This window comes from Ambystoma mexicanum (assembly GCF_040938575.1).
Source record: "Ambystoma mexicanum isolate Mex_15411 chromosome 12 unlocalized genomic scaffold, UKY_AmexF1_1 Mex_chr12_unloc.1, whole genome shotgun sequence".
Classification (NCBI taxonomy): domain Eukaryota; kingdom Metazoa; phylum Chordata; class Amphibia; order Caudata; family Ambystomatidae; genus Ambystoma; species Ambystoma mexicanum.
Genome location: NW_027182322.1, coordinates 5,195,749 through 5,208,302, shown reverse-complemented (window position 1 = coordinate 5,208,302; position 12,554 = coordinate 5,195,749). Strand labels below are relative to the sequence as shown.

Sequence of the window (12,554 nt, the reverse complement as noted above, 5' to 3'; positions counted from 1 at the left end):
TACGCCAGTGCCTACAATAGCCTAGGACTAGACTATGAGTCCCAATGTAGAAAGACCACAAGTCCACAGATATGCCTGTTTATTTAAACATCTGTATTATCATCAGCGTGTGACTGTAAAGGCGGGACCTCGCGCTCTCTGTAACGCGCTCCATTGGCAACATCAGTTAAATGTCGTTGGTTCAATCCCTCGCGGATGTTGTTTTTATTCCCATTTGTAACTGGGAAATACTGTCGCTGCAATACATATGTCTTAATCAAGCTAGTGGTTATTGACGTAAATGGCAGTGTTATATTGTTTCATGTACTGCAAATGTCACCACATAATGCGCTCTTAATTAGATTTGGTTGAAATACATTACAGTCACCCGATGAAAAAGTGTGCAAAGAGCATTAAAGAAACAAAAGGTTCATAACAGTAACAGGACATATCGAATTGTTTCAGTCCTCCACAGAGATTGCCAATGTATTAATGGAAATTCTAAAATATCTGCCCAACTGCCGTGACATTGCCTCACCGCAATGCGGTGACTCGGATTCGAACCGAGGTTGCTGCGGCCACAACGCAGAGTACTAACCACTATACGATCACGGCGAGCTACTTGGGCTGCTACAATGTGTCGTTCCACCTCTATCATAAGCTGTACTCCATCTGTGATGTCATGACTCATGTTTGAATTAAAGGTTGGTTGTGATGTTATCCAGGAGAATAAGTGGACACCTGATCCCCAGTCACTTATTTAAGATCTCAATAATCAAGTCAGAATCCAAATGAAAGTCATCAAAGTGGAGCCAATTAGAAATAATATAGTTACACAAACCTGGCAATCGTGCGGCAGCCAGGGCCGATAATGGCCCGCCAGCCTGAGAGCAGGAAAGTGTGAGAGCAGTGATGGTCTTGTGAGAGTTTACAGCTGTTATTGACCCTGTCCCCTTCCATTGCAGAGTTTTCTCCCTATAAGAAGTGCAGAGGCTCCCTCCGGGGTGCTAATAGTAAATTTATTTTTTTGCGCAGGAGAAGTGCTCTTCACCAATTGCACGTGCCAAATCACCCGAAGGCCACCACCATAAAATTCAGGCATTCATGTTCATGCGTCCTCCATGTTATGTCCTTATAAAGGGATGCATGTTCATGATGACTCCATGTCACACCTGCATACAAGGATGCATGTTCATGCCGCCTCATTCTCTTGGCTTCATACAGGGATTTTATCTCCTCCCTGTCTCACCCTCATGCAGGGATGCATGACCAATGCTCCTTCCCTTCTCGCCCGCATACATGGATGCACGTTCATGTCTCCTCGTTCTCTCGGCTTCATACAGGGATTTTATCTCCTCCCTGTCTCACCCTCAGGAAGGGATGCATGATCAATGCTCCTTCCCGTCTCGCCCGCATACATGGATGCACGTTCACGCCTCCTCCTTCTCTCGGCTTCATACGGGGATCATATCTCCTCCCTGTCTCACCCTCATGCAGGGATGCATGACCAATGCTCCTTCCCTTCTCGCCTGCATACATGAATGCACGTTCACGCCTCCTCCTTCTCTCGGCTTCATACGGGGATCATATCTCCTCCCTGTCTCACCCTCATGCAGGGATGCATGACCAATGCTCCTTCCCTTCTCGCCTGCATACATGGATGCACGTTCACGCCTCCTCCTTTTCTCGGCTTCATACGGGGATCATATCTCCTCAATGTCTCACCCTCACTTCCAACATGTGTAACTTCTTGTTCTCTTTGACGTCTGGGGCATGGGTGGCTACTGCACAGCTCTAGATGTCGCCCACCTGCAAGGTGCTATGGAAAGCACTTTTCCACATTGGACGTGCTATATTAACCCCCTCTCCCCAAATACAATAAAAATAAAGAAATATATGTGCTTCCATAATGTCTACCTTCTAATGTTTCATATGTGTAAGCACATTGTCCTCCTCCTGACCACATTCTAAAACTATGTGCAAATTGTTCCTTCCATAAACTGTCACTTCCTTGGCCCTTTATTTATAATGACTGTTATACTCTCTCTCTTTCCGCCACAGTATAAAAAAGCCTAGCACACCTCATGATTGGACTAAGAAATTCCTGTCATTTAGTTGGAAATTATTTTCCCATTATCCCCAAAAACTCCTCACTGTGTCTAAGAACGCTTTTTTTCACAGGACAATACAGATCAGATTGACTTGAAAGGTCCTTTCACGCGACTACAGAATGCCTCTCATTCCACTAAAAGATACGCCAGTGCCTACAATTGCCTAGGACTAGACTGTGAGTCCCAATGTAGAAAGACCACAAGTCCACAGATATGCCTGTTTATTTAAACATCTGTATTATCATCAGCGTGTGACTGTAAAGGCGGGACCTCGCGCTCTCTGTAACGCGCTCCATTGGCAACATCAGTTAAATGTCGCTGGTTCAATCCCTCGCGGATGTTGTTTTTATTCCCATTTGTAACTGGGAAATACTGTCGCTGCAATACATATGTCTTAATCAAGCTAGTGGTTATTGACGTAAATGGCAGTGTTATAATGTTTCATGTACTGCAAATGTCACCACATAATGCGCTCTTAATTAGATTTGGTTGAAATACATTACATTCACCCGATAAAAAAGTGTGCAAAGAGCATTAAAGAAACAAAAGGTTCATAACAGTAACAGGACATATCGAATTGTTTCAGTCCTCCACAGAGATTGCCAATGTATTAATGGAAATTCTAAAATATCTGCCCAACTTCCGTGACATTGCCTCACCGCAATGCCGTGACTCGGCAGAGTACTAACCACTATACGATCACGGTGAGCTACTTGGGCTGCTACAATGTGACGTTCCACCTCTATCATAAGCTGTACTCCATCTGTGATGTCATGACTCATGTTTGAATTAAAGGTTGGTTGTGATGTTATCCATGGGAATAAGTGGACACCTGATCCCCAGTCACTTATTTAAGATCTCAATAATCAAGTCAGAATCCAAATGAAAGTCATCAAAGTGGAGCCAATTAGAAATAATATAGTTACACAAACCTGACAATGGTGCGGCAGCCAGGGCCGATAATGGCCCGCCAGCCTGAGAGCAGGAAAGTGTGAGAGCAGTGATGGTCTTGTGAGCGTTTACAGCTGTTATTGACCCTGTCCCCTTCCATTGCAGAGTTTTCTCCCTATAAGAAGTGCAGAGGCTCCCTCCGGGGTGCTAATACTACATTTATTTTTTTGCGCAGGAGAAGTGCTCTTCACCAATTGCACGTGCCAAATCACCCAAAGGCCACCACCATAAAATTCAGGCATTCATGTTCATGTGTCCTCCATGTTATGTCCTTATAAAGGGATGCATGTTCATGATGACTCCATGTCACACCTGCATACAAGGATGCATGTTCATGCCGCCTCGTTCTCTCGGCTTCATACAGGGATTTTATCTCCTCCCTGTCTCACCCTCAGGAAGGGATGCATGACCAATGCTCCTTCCCGTCTCGCCCGCATACATGGATGCACGTTCACGCCTCCTCCTTCTCTCGGCTTCATACGGGGATCATATCTCCTCCCTGTCTCACCCTCATGCAGGGATGCATGACCAATGCTCCTTCCTGTCTCGCCCGCATACATGGATGCACGTTCACGCCTCCTCCTTCTCTCGGCTTCATACGGGGATCATATCTCCTCCCTGTCTCACCCTCATGCAGGGATGCATGACCAATGCTCCTTCCCTTCTCGCCTGCATACATGGATGCACGTTCACGCCTCCTCCTTCTCTCGGATTCATACGGGGATCATATCTCCTCCCTGTCTCACCCTCATGCAGGGATGCATGACCAATGCTCCTTCCTGTCTCGCCCGCATACATGGATGCACGTTCACGCCTCCTCCTTCTCTCGGCTTCATACGGGGATCATATCTCCTCATTGTCTCACCCTCATGCAGGGATGCATGACCAATGCTCCTTCCCTTCTCGCCTGCATACATGGATGCACGTTCACGCCTCCTCCTTCTCTCGGGTTCATACGGGGATCATATCTCCTCAATGTCTCACCCTCACTTCCAACATGTGTAACTTCTTGTTCTCTTTGACGTCTGGGGCATGGGTGGCTACTGCACAGCTCTAGATGTCGCCCACCTGCAAGGTGCTATGGAAAGCACTTTTCCACATTGGACGTGCTATATTAACCCCCTCTCCCCAAATACAATAAAAATAAAGAAATATATGTGCTTCCATAATGTCTACCTTCTAATGTTTCATATGTGTAAGCACATTGTCCTCCTCCTGACCACATTCTAAAACTATGTGCAAATTGTTCCTTCCATAAACTGTCACTTCCTTGGCCCTTTATTTATAATGACTGTTATACTCTCTCTCTTTCCGCCACAGTATAAAAAAGCCTAGCACACCTCATGATTGGACTAAGAAATTCCTGTCATTTAGTTGGAAATGATTTTCCCATTATCCCCAAAAACTCCTCACTGTGTCTAAGAACGCTTTTTTTCACAGGACAATACAGATCAGATTGACTTGAAAGGTCCTTTCACGCGACTACAGAATGCCTATCATTCCACAAAAAGATACGCCAGTGCCTACAATAGCCTAGGACTAGACTATGAGTCCCAATGTAGAAAGACCACAAGTCCACAGATATGCCTGTTTATTTAAACATCTGTATTATCATCAGCGTGTGACTGTAAAGGCGGGACCTCGCGCTCTCTGTAACGCGCTCCATTGGCAACATCAGTTAAATGTCGTTGGTTCAATCCCTCGCGGATGTTGTTTTTATTCCCATTTGTAACTGGGAAATACTGTCGCTGCAATATATATGTCTTAATCAAGCTAGTGGTTATTGACGTAAATGGCAGTGTTATAATGTTTCATGTACTGCAAATGTCACCACATAATGCGCTCTTAATTAGATTTGGTTGAAATACATTACAGTCACCCGATGAAAAAGTGTGCAAAGAGCATTAAAGAAACAAAAGGTTCATAACAGTAACAGGACATATCGAATTGTTTCAGTCCTCCACAGAGATTGCCAATGTATTAATGGAAATTCTAAAATATCTGCCCAACTGCCGTGACATTGCCTCACCGCAATGCCGTGACTCGGATTCGAACCGAGGTTGCTGCGGCCACAACGCAGAGTACTAACCACTATACGATCACGGCGAGCTACTTGGGCTGCTACAATGTGTCGTTCCACCTCTATCATAAGCTGTACTCCATCTGTGATGTCATGACTCATGTTTGAATTAAAGGTTGGTTGTGATGTTATCCATGAGAATAAGTGGACACCTGATCCCCAGTCACTTATTTAAGATCTCAATAATCAAGTCAGAATCCAAATGAAAGTCATCAAAGTGGAGCAAATTAGAAATAATATAGTTACACAAACCTGGCAATGGTGCGGCAGCCAGGGCCGATAATGGCCCGCCAGCCTGAGAGCAGGAAAGTGTGAGAGCAGTGATGGTCTTGTGAGAGTTTACAGCTGTTATTGACCCTGTCCCCTTCCATTGCAGAGTTTTCTCCCTATAAGAAGTGCAGAGGCTCCCTCCGGGGTGCTAATAGTAAATTTATTTTTTTGCGCAGGAGAAGTGCTCTTCACCAATTGCACGTGCCAAATCACCCGAAGGCCACCACCATAAAATTCAGGCATTCATGTTCATGCGTCCTCCATGTTATGTCCTTATAAAGGGATGCATGTTCATGATGACTCCATGTCACACCTGCATACAAGGATGCATGTTCATGCCGCCTCGTTCTCTTGGCTTCATACAGGGATTTTATCTCCTCCCTGTCTCACCCTCATGCAGGGATGCATGACCAATGCTCCTTCCCTTCTCGCCCGCATACATGGATGCACGTTCAGTCTCCTCGTTCTCTCGGCTTCATACAGGGATTTTATCTCCTCCCTGTCTCACCCTCAGGAAGGGATGCATGATCAATGCTCCTTCCCGTCTCGCCCGCATACATGGATGCACGTTCACGCCTCCTCCTTCTCTCGGCTTCATACGGGGATTTTATCTCCTCCCTGTCTCACCCTCAGGAAGGGATGCATGATCAATGCTCCTTCCCGTCTCGCCCGCATACATGGATGCACGTTCACGCCTCCTCCTTCTCTCGGCTTCATACGGGGATCATATCTCCTCCCTGTCTCACCCTCATGCAGGGATGCATGACCAATGCTCCTTCCCTTCTCGCCTGCATACATGGATGCACGTTCACGCCTCCTCCTTCTCTCGGCTTCATACGGGGATCATATCTCCTACCTGTCTCACCCTCATGCAGGGATGCATGACCAATGCTCCTTCCCTTCTCGCCTGCATACATGGATGCACGTTCACGCCTCCTCCTTTTCTCGGCTTCATACGGGGATCATATCTCCTCAATGTCTCACCCTCACTTCCAACATGTGTAACTTCTTGTTCTCTTTGACGTCTGGGGCATGGGTGGCTACTGCACAGCTCTAGATGTCGCCCACCTGCAAGGTGCTATGGAAAGCACTTTTCCACATTGGACGTGCTATATTAACCCCCTCTCCCCAAATACAATAAAAATAAAGAAATATATGTGCTTCCATAATGTCTACCTTCTAATGTTTCATATGTGTAAGCACATTGTCCTCCTCCTGACCACATTCTAAAACTATGTGCAAATTGTTCCTTCCATAAACTGTCACTTCCTTGGCCCTTTATTTATAATGACTGTTATACTCTCTCTCTTTCCGCCACAGTATAAAAAAGCCTAGCACACCTCATGATTGGACTAAGAAATTCCTGTCATTTAGTTGGAAATGATTTTCCCATTATCCCCAAAAACTCCTCACTGTGTCTAAGAACGCTCTTTTTCACAGGACAATACAGATCAGATTGACTTGAAAGGTCCTTTCACGCGACTACAGAATGCCTCTCATTCCACTAAAAGATACGCCAGTGCCTACAATAGCCTAGGACTAGACTATGAGTCCCAATGTAGAAAGACCACAAGTCCACAGATATGCCTGTTTATTTAAACATCTGTATTATCATCAGCGTGTGACTGTAAAGGCGGGACCTCGCGCTCTCTGTAACGCGCTCCATTGGCAACATCAGTTAAATGTCGTTGGTTCAATCCCTCGCGGATGTTGTTTTTATTCCCATTTGTAACTGGGAAATACTGTCGCTGCAATACATATGTCTTAATCAAGCTAGTGGTTATTGACGTAAATGGCAGTGTTATATTGTTTCATGTACTGCAAATGTCACCACATAATGCGCTCTTAATTAGATTTGGTTGAAATACATTACAGTCACCCGATGAAAAAGTGTGCAAAGAGCATTAAAGAAACAAAAGGTTCATAACAGTAACAGGACATATCGAATTGTTTCAGTCCTCCACAGAGATTGCCAATGTATTAATGGAAATTCTAAAATATCTGCCCAACTGCCGTGACATTGCCTCACCGCAATGCGGTGACTCGGATTCGAACCGAGGTTGCTGCGGCCACAACGCAGAGTACTAACCACTATACGATCACGGCGAGCTACTTGGGCTGCTACAATGTGTCGTTCCACCTCTATCATAAGCTGTACTCCATCTGTGATGTCATGACTCATGTTTGAATTAAAGGTTGGTTGTGATGTTATCCAGGAGAATAAGTGGACACCTGATCCCCAGTCACTTATTTAAGATCTCAATAATCAAGTCAGAATCCAAATGAAAGTCATCAAAGTGGAGCCAATTAGAAATAATATAGTTACACAAACCTGGCAATCGTGCGGCAGCCAGGGCCGATAATGGCCCGCCAGCCTGAGAGCAGGAAAGTGTGAGAGCAGTGATGGTCTTGTGAGAGTTTACAGCTGTTATTGACCCTGTCCCCTTCCATTGCAGAGTTTTCTCCCTATAAGAAGTGCAGAGGCTCCCTCCGGGGTGCTAATAGTAAATTTATTTTTTTGCGCAGGAGAAGTGCTCTTCACCAATTGCACGTGCCAAATCACCCGAAGGCCACCACCATAAAATTCAGGCATTCATGTTCATGCGTCCTCCATGTTATGTCCTTATAAAGGGATGCATGTTCATGATGACTCCATGTCACACCTGCATACAAGGATGCATGTTCATGCCGCCTCATTCTCTTGGCTTCATACAGGGATTTTATCTCCTCCCTGTCTCACCCTCATGCAGGGATGCATGACCAATGCTCCTTCCCTTCTCGCCCGCATACATGGATGCACGTTCATGTCTCCTCGTTCTCTCGGCTTCATACAGGGATTTTATCTCCTCCCTGTCTCACCCTCAGGAAGGGATGCATGATCAATGCTCCTTCCCGTCTCGCCCGCATACATGGATGCACGTTCACGCCTCCTCCTTCTCTCGGCTTCATACGGGGATCATATCTCCTCCCTGTCTCACCCTCATGCAGGGATGCATGACCAATGCTCCTTCCCTTCTCGCCTGCATACATGAATGCACGTTCACGCCTCCTCCTTCTCTCGGCTTCATACGGGGATCATATCTCCTCCCTGTCTCACCCTCATGCAGGGATGCATGACCAATGCTCCTTCCCTTCTCGCCTGCATACATGGATGCACGTTCACGCCTCCTCCTTTTCTCGGCTTCATACGGGGATCATATCTCCTCAATGTCTCACCCTCACTTCCAACATGTGTAACTTCTTGTTCTCTTTGACGTCTGGGGCATGGGTGGCTACTGCACAGCTCTAGATGTCGCCCACCTGCAAGGTGCTATGGAAAGCACTTTTCCACATTGGACGTGCTATATTAACCCCCTCTCCCCAAATACAATAAAAATAAAGAAATATATGTGCTTCCATAATGTCTACCTTCTAATGTTTCATATGTGTAAGCACATTGTCCTCCTCCTGACCACATTCTAAAACTATGTGCAAATTGTTCCTTCCATAAACTGTCACTTCCTTGGCCCTTTATTTATAATGACTGTTATACTCTCTCTCTTTCCGCCACAGTATAAAAAAGCCTAGCACACCTCATGATTGGACTAAGAAATTCCTGTCATTTAGTTGGAAATTATTTTCCCATTATCCCCAAAAACTCCTCACTGTGTCTAAGAACGCTTTTTTTCACAGGACAATACAGATCAGATTGACTTGAAAGGTCCTTTCACGCGACTACAGAATGCCTCTCATTCCACTAAAAGATACGCCAGTGCCTACAATTGCCTAGGACTAGACTGTGAGTCCCAATGTAGAAAGACCACAAGTCCACAGATATGCCTGTTTATTTAAACATCTGTATTATCATCAGCGTGTGACTGTAAAGGCGGGACCTCGCGCTCTCTGTAACGCGCTCCATTGGCAACATCAGTTAAATGTCGCTGGTTCAATCCCTCGCGGATGTTGTTTTTATTCCCATTTGTAACTGGGAAATACTGTCGCTGCAATACATATGTCTTAATCAAGCTAGTGGTTATTGACGTAAATGGCAGTGTTATAATGTTTCATGTACTGCAAATGTCACCACATAATGCGCTCTTAATTAGATTTGGTTGAAATACATTACATTCACCCGATAAAAAAGTGTGCAAAGAGCATTAAAGAAACAAAAGGTTCATAACAGTAACAGGACATATCGAATTGTTTCAGTCCTCCACAGAGATTGCCAATGTATTAATGGAAATTCTAAAATATCTGCCCAACTTCCGTGACATTGCCTCACCGCAATGCCGTGACTCGGCAGAGTACTAACCACTATACGATCACGGTGAGCTACTTGGGCTGCTACAATGTGACGTTCCACCTCTATCATAAGCTGTACTCCATCTGTGATGTCATGACTCATGTTTGAATTAAAGGTTGGTTGTGATGTTATCCATGGGAATAAGTGGACACCTGATCCCCAGTCACTTATTTAAGATCTCAATAATCAAGTCAGAATCCAAATGAAAGTCATCAAAGTGGAGCCAATTAGAAATAATATAGTTACACAAACCTGACAATGGTGCGGCAGCCAGGGCCGATAATGGCCCGCCAGCCTGAGAGCAGGAAAGTGTGAGAGCAGTGATGGTCTTGTGAGCGTTTACAGCTGTTATTGACCCTGTCCCCTTCCATTGCAGAGTTTTCTCCCTATAAGAAGTGCAGAGGCTCCCTCCGGGGTGCTAATACTACATTTATTTTTTTGCGCAGGAGAAGTGCTCTTCACCAATTGCACGTGCCAAATCACCCAAAGGCCACCACCATAAAATTCAGGCATTCATGTTCATGTGTCCTCCATGTTATGTCCTTATAAAGGGATGCATGTTCATGATGACTCCATGTCACACCTGCATACAAGGATGCATGTTCATGCCGCCTCGTTCTCTCGGCTTCATACAGGGATTTTATCTCCTCCCTGTCTCACCCTCAGGAAGGGATGCATGACCAATGCTCCTTCCCGTCTCGCCCGCATACATGGATGCACGTTCACGCCTCCTCCTTCTCTCGGCTTCATACGGGGATCATATCTCCTCCCTGTCTCACCCTCATGCAGGGATGCATGACCAATGCTCCTTCCTGTCTCGCCCGCATACATGGATGCACGTTCACGCCTCCTCCTTCTCTCGGCTTCATACGGGGATCATATCTCCTCCCTGTCTCACCCTCATGCAGGGATGCATGACCAATGCTCCTTCCCTTCTCGCCTGCATACATGGATGCACGTTCACGCCTCCTCCTTCTCTCGGATTCATACGGGGATCATATCTCCTCCCTGTCTCACCCTCATGCAGGGATGCATGACCAATGCTCCTTCCTGTCTCGCCCGCATACATGGATGCACGTTCACGCCTCCTCCTTCTCTCGGCTTCATACGGGGATCATATCTCCTCATTGTCTCACCCTCATGCAGGGATGCATGACCAATGCTCCTTCCCTTCTCGCCTGCATACATGGATGCACGTTCACGCCTCCTCCTTCTCTCGGGTTCATACGGGGATCATATCTCCTCAATGTCTCACCCTCACTTCCAACATGTGTAACTTCTTGTTCTCTTTGACGTCTGGGGCATGGGTGGCTACTGCACAGCTCTAGATGTCGCCCACCTGCAAGGTGCTATGGAAAGCACTTTTCCACATTGGACGTGCTATATTAACCCCCTCTCCCCAAATACAATAAAAATAAAGAAATATATGTGCTTCCATAATGTCTACCTTCTAATGTTTCATATGTGTAAGCACATTGTCCTCCTCCTGACCACATTCTAAAACTATGTGCAAATTGTTCCTTCCATAAACTGTCACTTCCTTGGCCCTTTATTTATAATGACTGTTATACTCTCTCTCTTTCCGCCACAGTATAAAAAAGCCTAGCACACCTCATGATTGGACTAAGAAATTCCTGTCATTTAGTTGGAAATGATTTTCCCATTATCCCCAAAAACTCCTCACTGTGTCTAAGAACGCTTTTTTTCACAGGACAATACAGATCAGATTGACTTGAAAGGTCCTTTCACGCGACTACAGAATGCCTATCATTCCACAAAAAGATACGCCAGTGCCTACAATAGCCTAGGACTAGACTATGAGTCCCAATGTAGAAAGACCACAAGTCCACAGATATGCCTGTTTATTTAAACATCTGTATTATCATCAGCGTGTGACTGTAAAGGCGGGACCTCGCGCTCTCTGTAACGCGCTCCATTGGCAACATCAGTTAAATGTCGTTGGTTCAATCCCTCGCGGATGTTGTTTTTATTCCCATTTGTAACTGGGAAATACTGTCGCTGCAATATATATGTCTTAATCAAGCTAGTGGTTATTGACGTAAATGGCAGTGTTATAATGTTTCATGTACTGCAAATGTCACCACATAATGCGCTCTTAATTAGATTTGGTTGAAATACATTACAGTCACCCGATGAAAAAGTGTGCAAAGAGCATTAAAGAAACAAAAGGTTCATAACAGTAACAGGACATATCGAATTGTTTCAGTCCTCCACAGAGATTGCCAATGTATTAATGGAAATTCTAAAATATCTGCCCAACTGCCGTGACATTGCCTCACCGCAATGCCGTGACTCGGATTCGAACCGAGGTTGCTGCGGCCACAACGCAGAGTACTAACCACTATACGATCACGGCGAGCTACTTGGGCTGCTACAATGTGTCGTTCCACCTCTATCATAAGCTGTACTCCATCTGTGATGTCATGACTCATGTTTGAATTAAAGGTTGGTTGTGATGTTATCCATGAGAATAAGTGGACACCTGATCCCCAGTCACTTATTTAAGATCTCAATAATCAAGTCAGAATCCAAATGAAAGTCATCAAAGTGGAGCAAATTAGAAATAATATAGTTACACAAACCTGGCAATGGTGCGGCAGCCAGGGCCGATAATGGCCCGCCAGCCTGAGAGCAGGAAAGTGTGAGAGCAGTGATGGTCTTGTGAGAGTTTACAGCTGTTATTGACCCTGTCCCCTTCCATTGCAGAGTTTTCTCCCTATAAGAAGTGCAGAGGCTCCCTCCGGGGTGCTAATAGTAAATTTATTTTTTTGCGCAGGAGAAGTGCTCTTCACCAATTGCACGTGCCAAATCACCCGAAGGCCACCACCATAAAATTCAGGCATTCATGTTCATGCGTCCT

The 12,554-nt window shown here is 45.5% G+C and overlaps 2 non-coding genes across 2 annotated transcripts; both read right to left on the bottom strand.

Annotated features, from left to right (window-relative positions):
• Positions 1–5,075: 5,075 nt before the first annotated feature.
• On the bottom strand, positions 5,076–5,147 carry TRNAH-GUG (transfer RNA histidin (anticodon GUG)). Its single transcript has one exon. It is a non-coding gene; the product is annotated as a tRNA-His (tRNA).
• Positions 5,148–11,978: 6,831 nt separating this feature from the next.
• Positions 11,979–12,050, bottom strand: TRNAH-GUG (transfer RNA histidin (anticodon GUG)). Its single transcript has one exon. It is a non-coding gene; the product is annotated as a tRNA-His (tRNA).
• Positions 12,051–12,554: the final 504 nt, after the last annotated feature.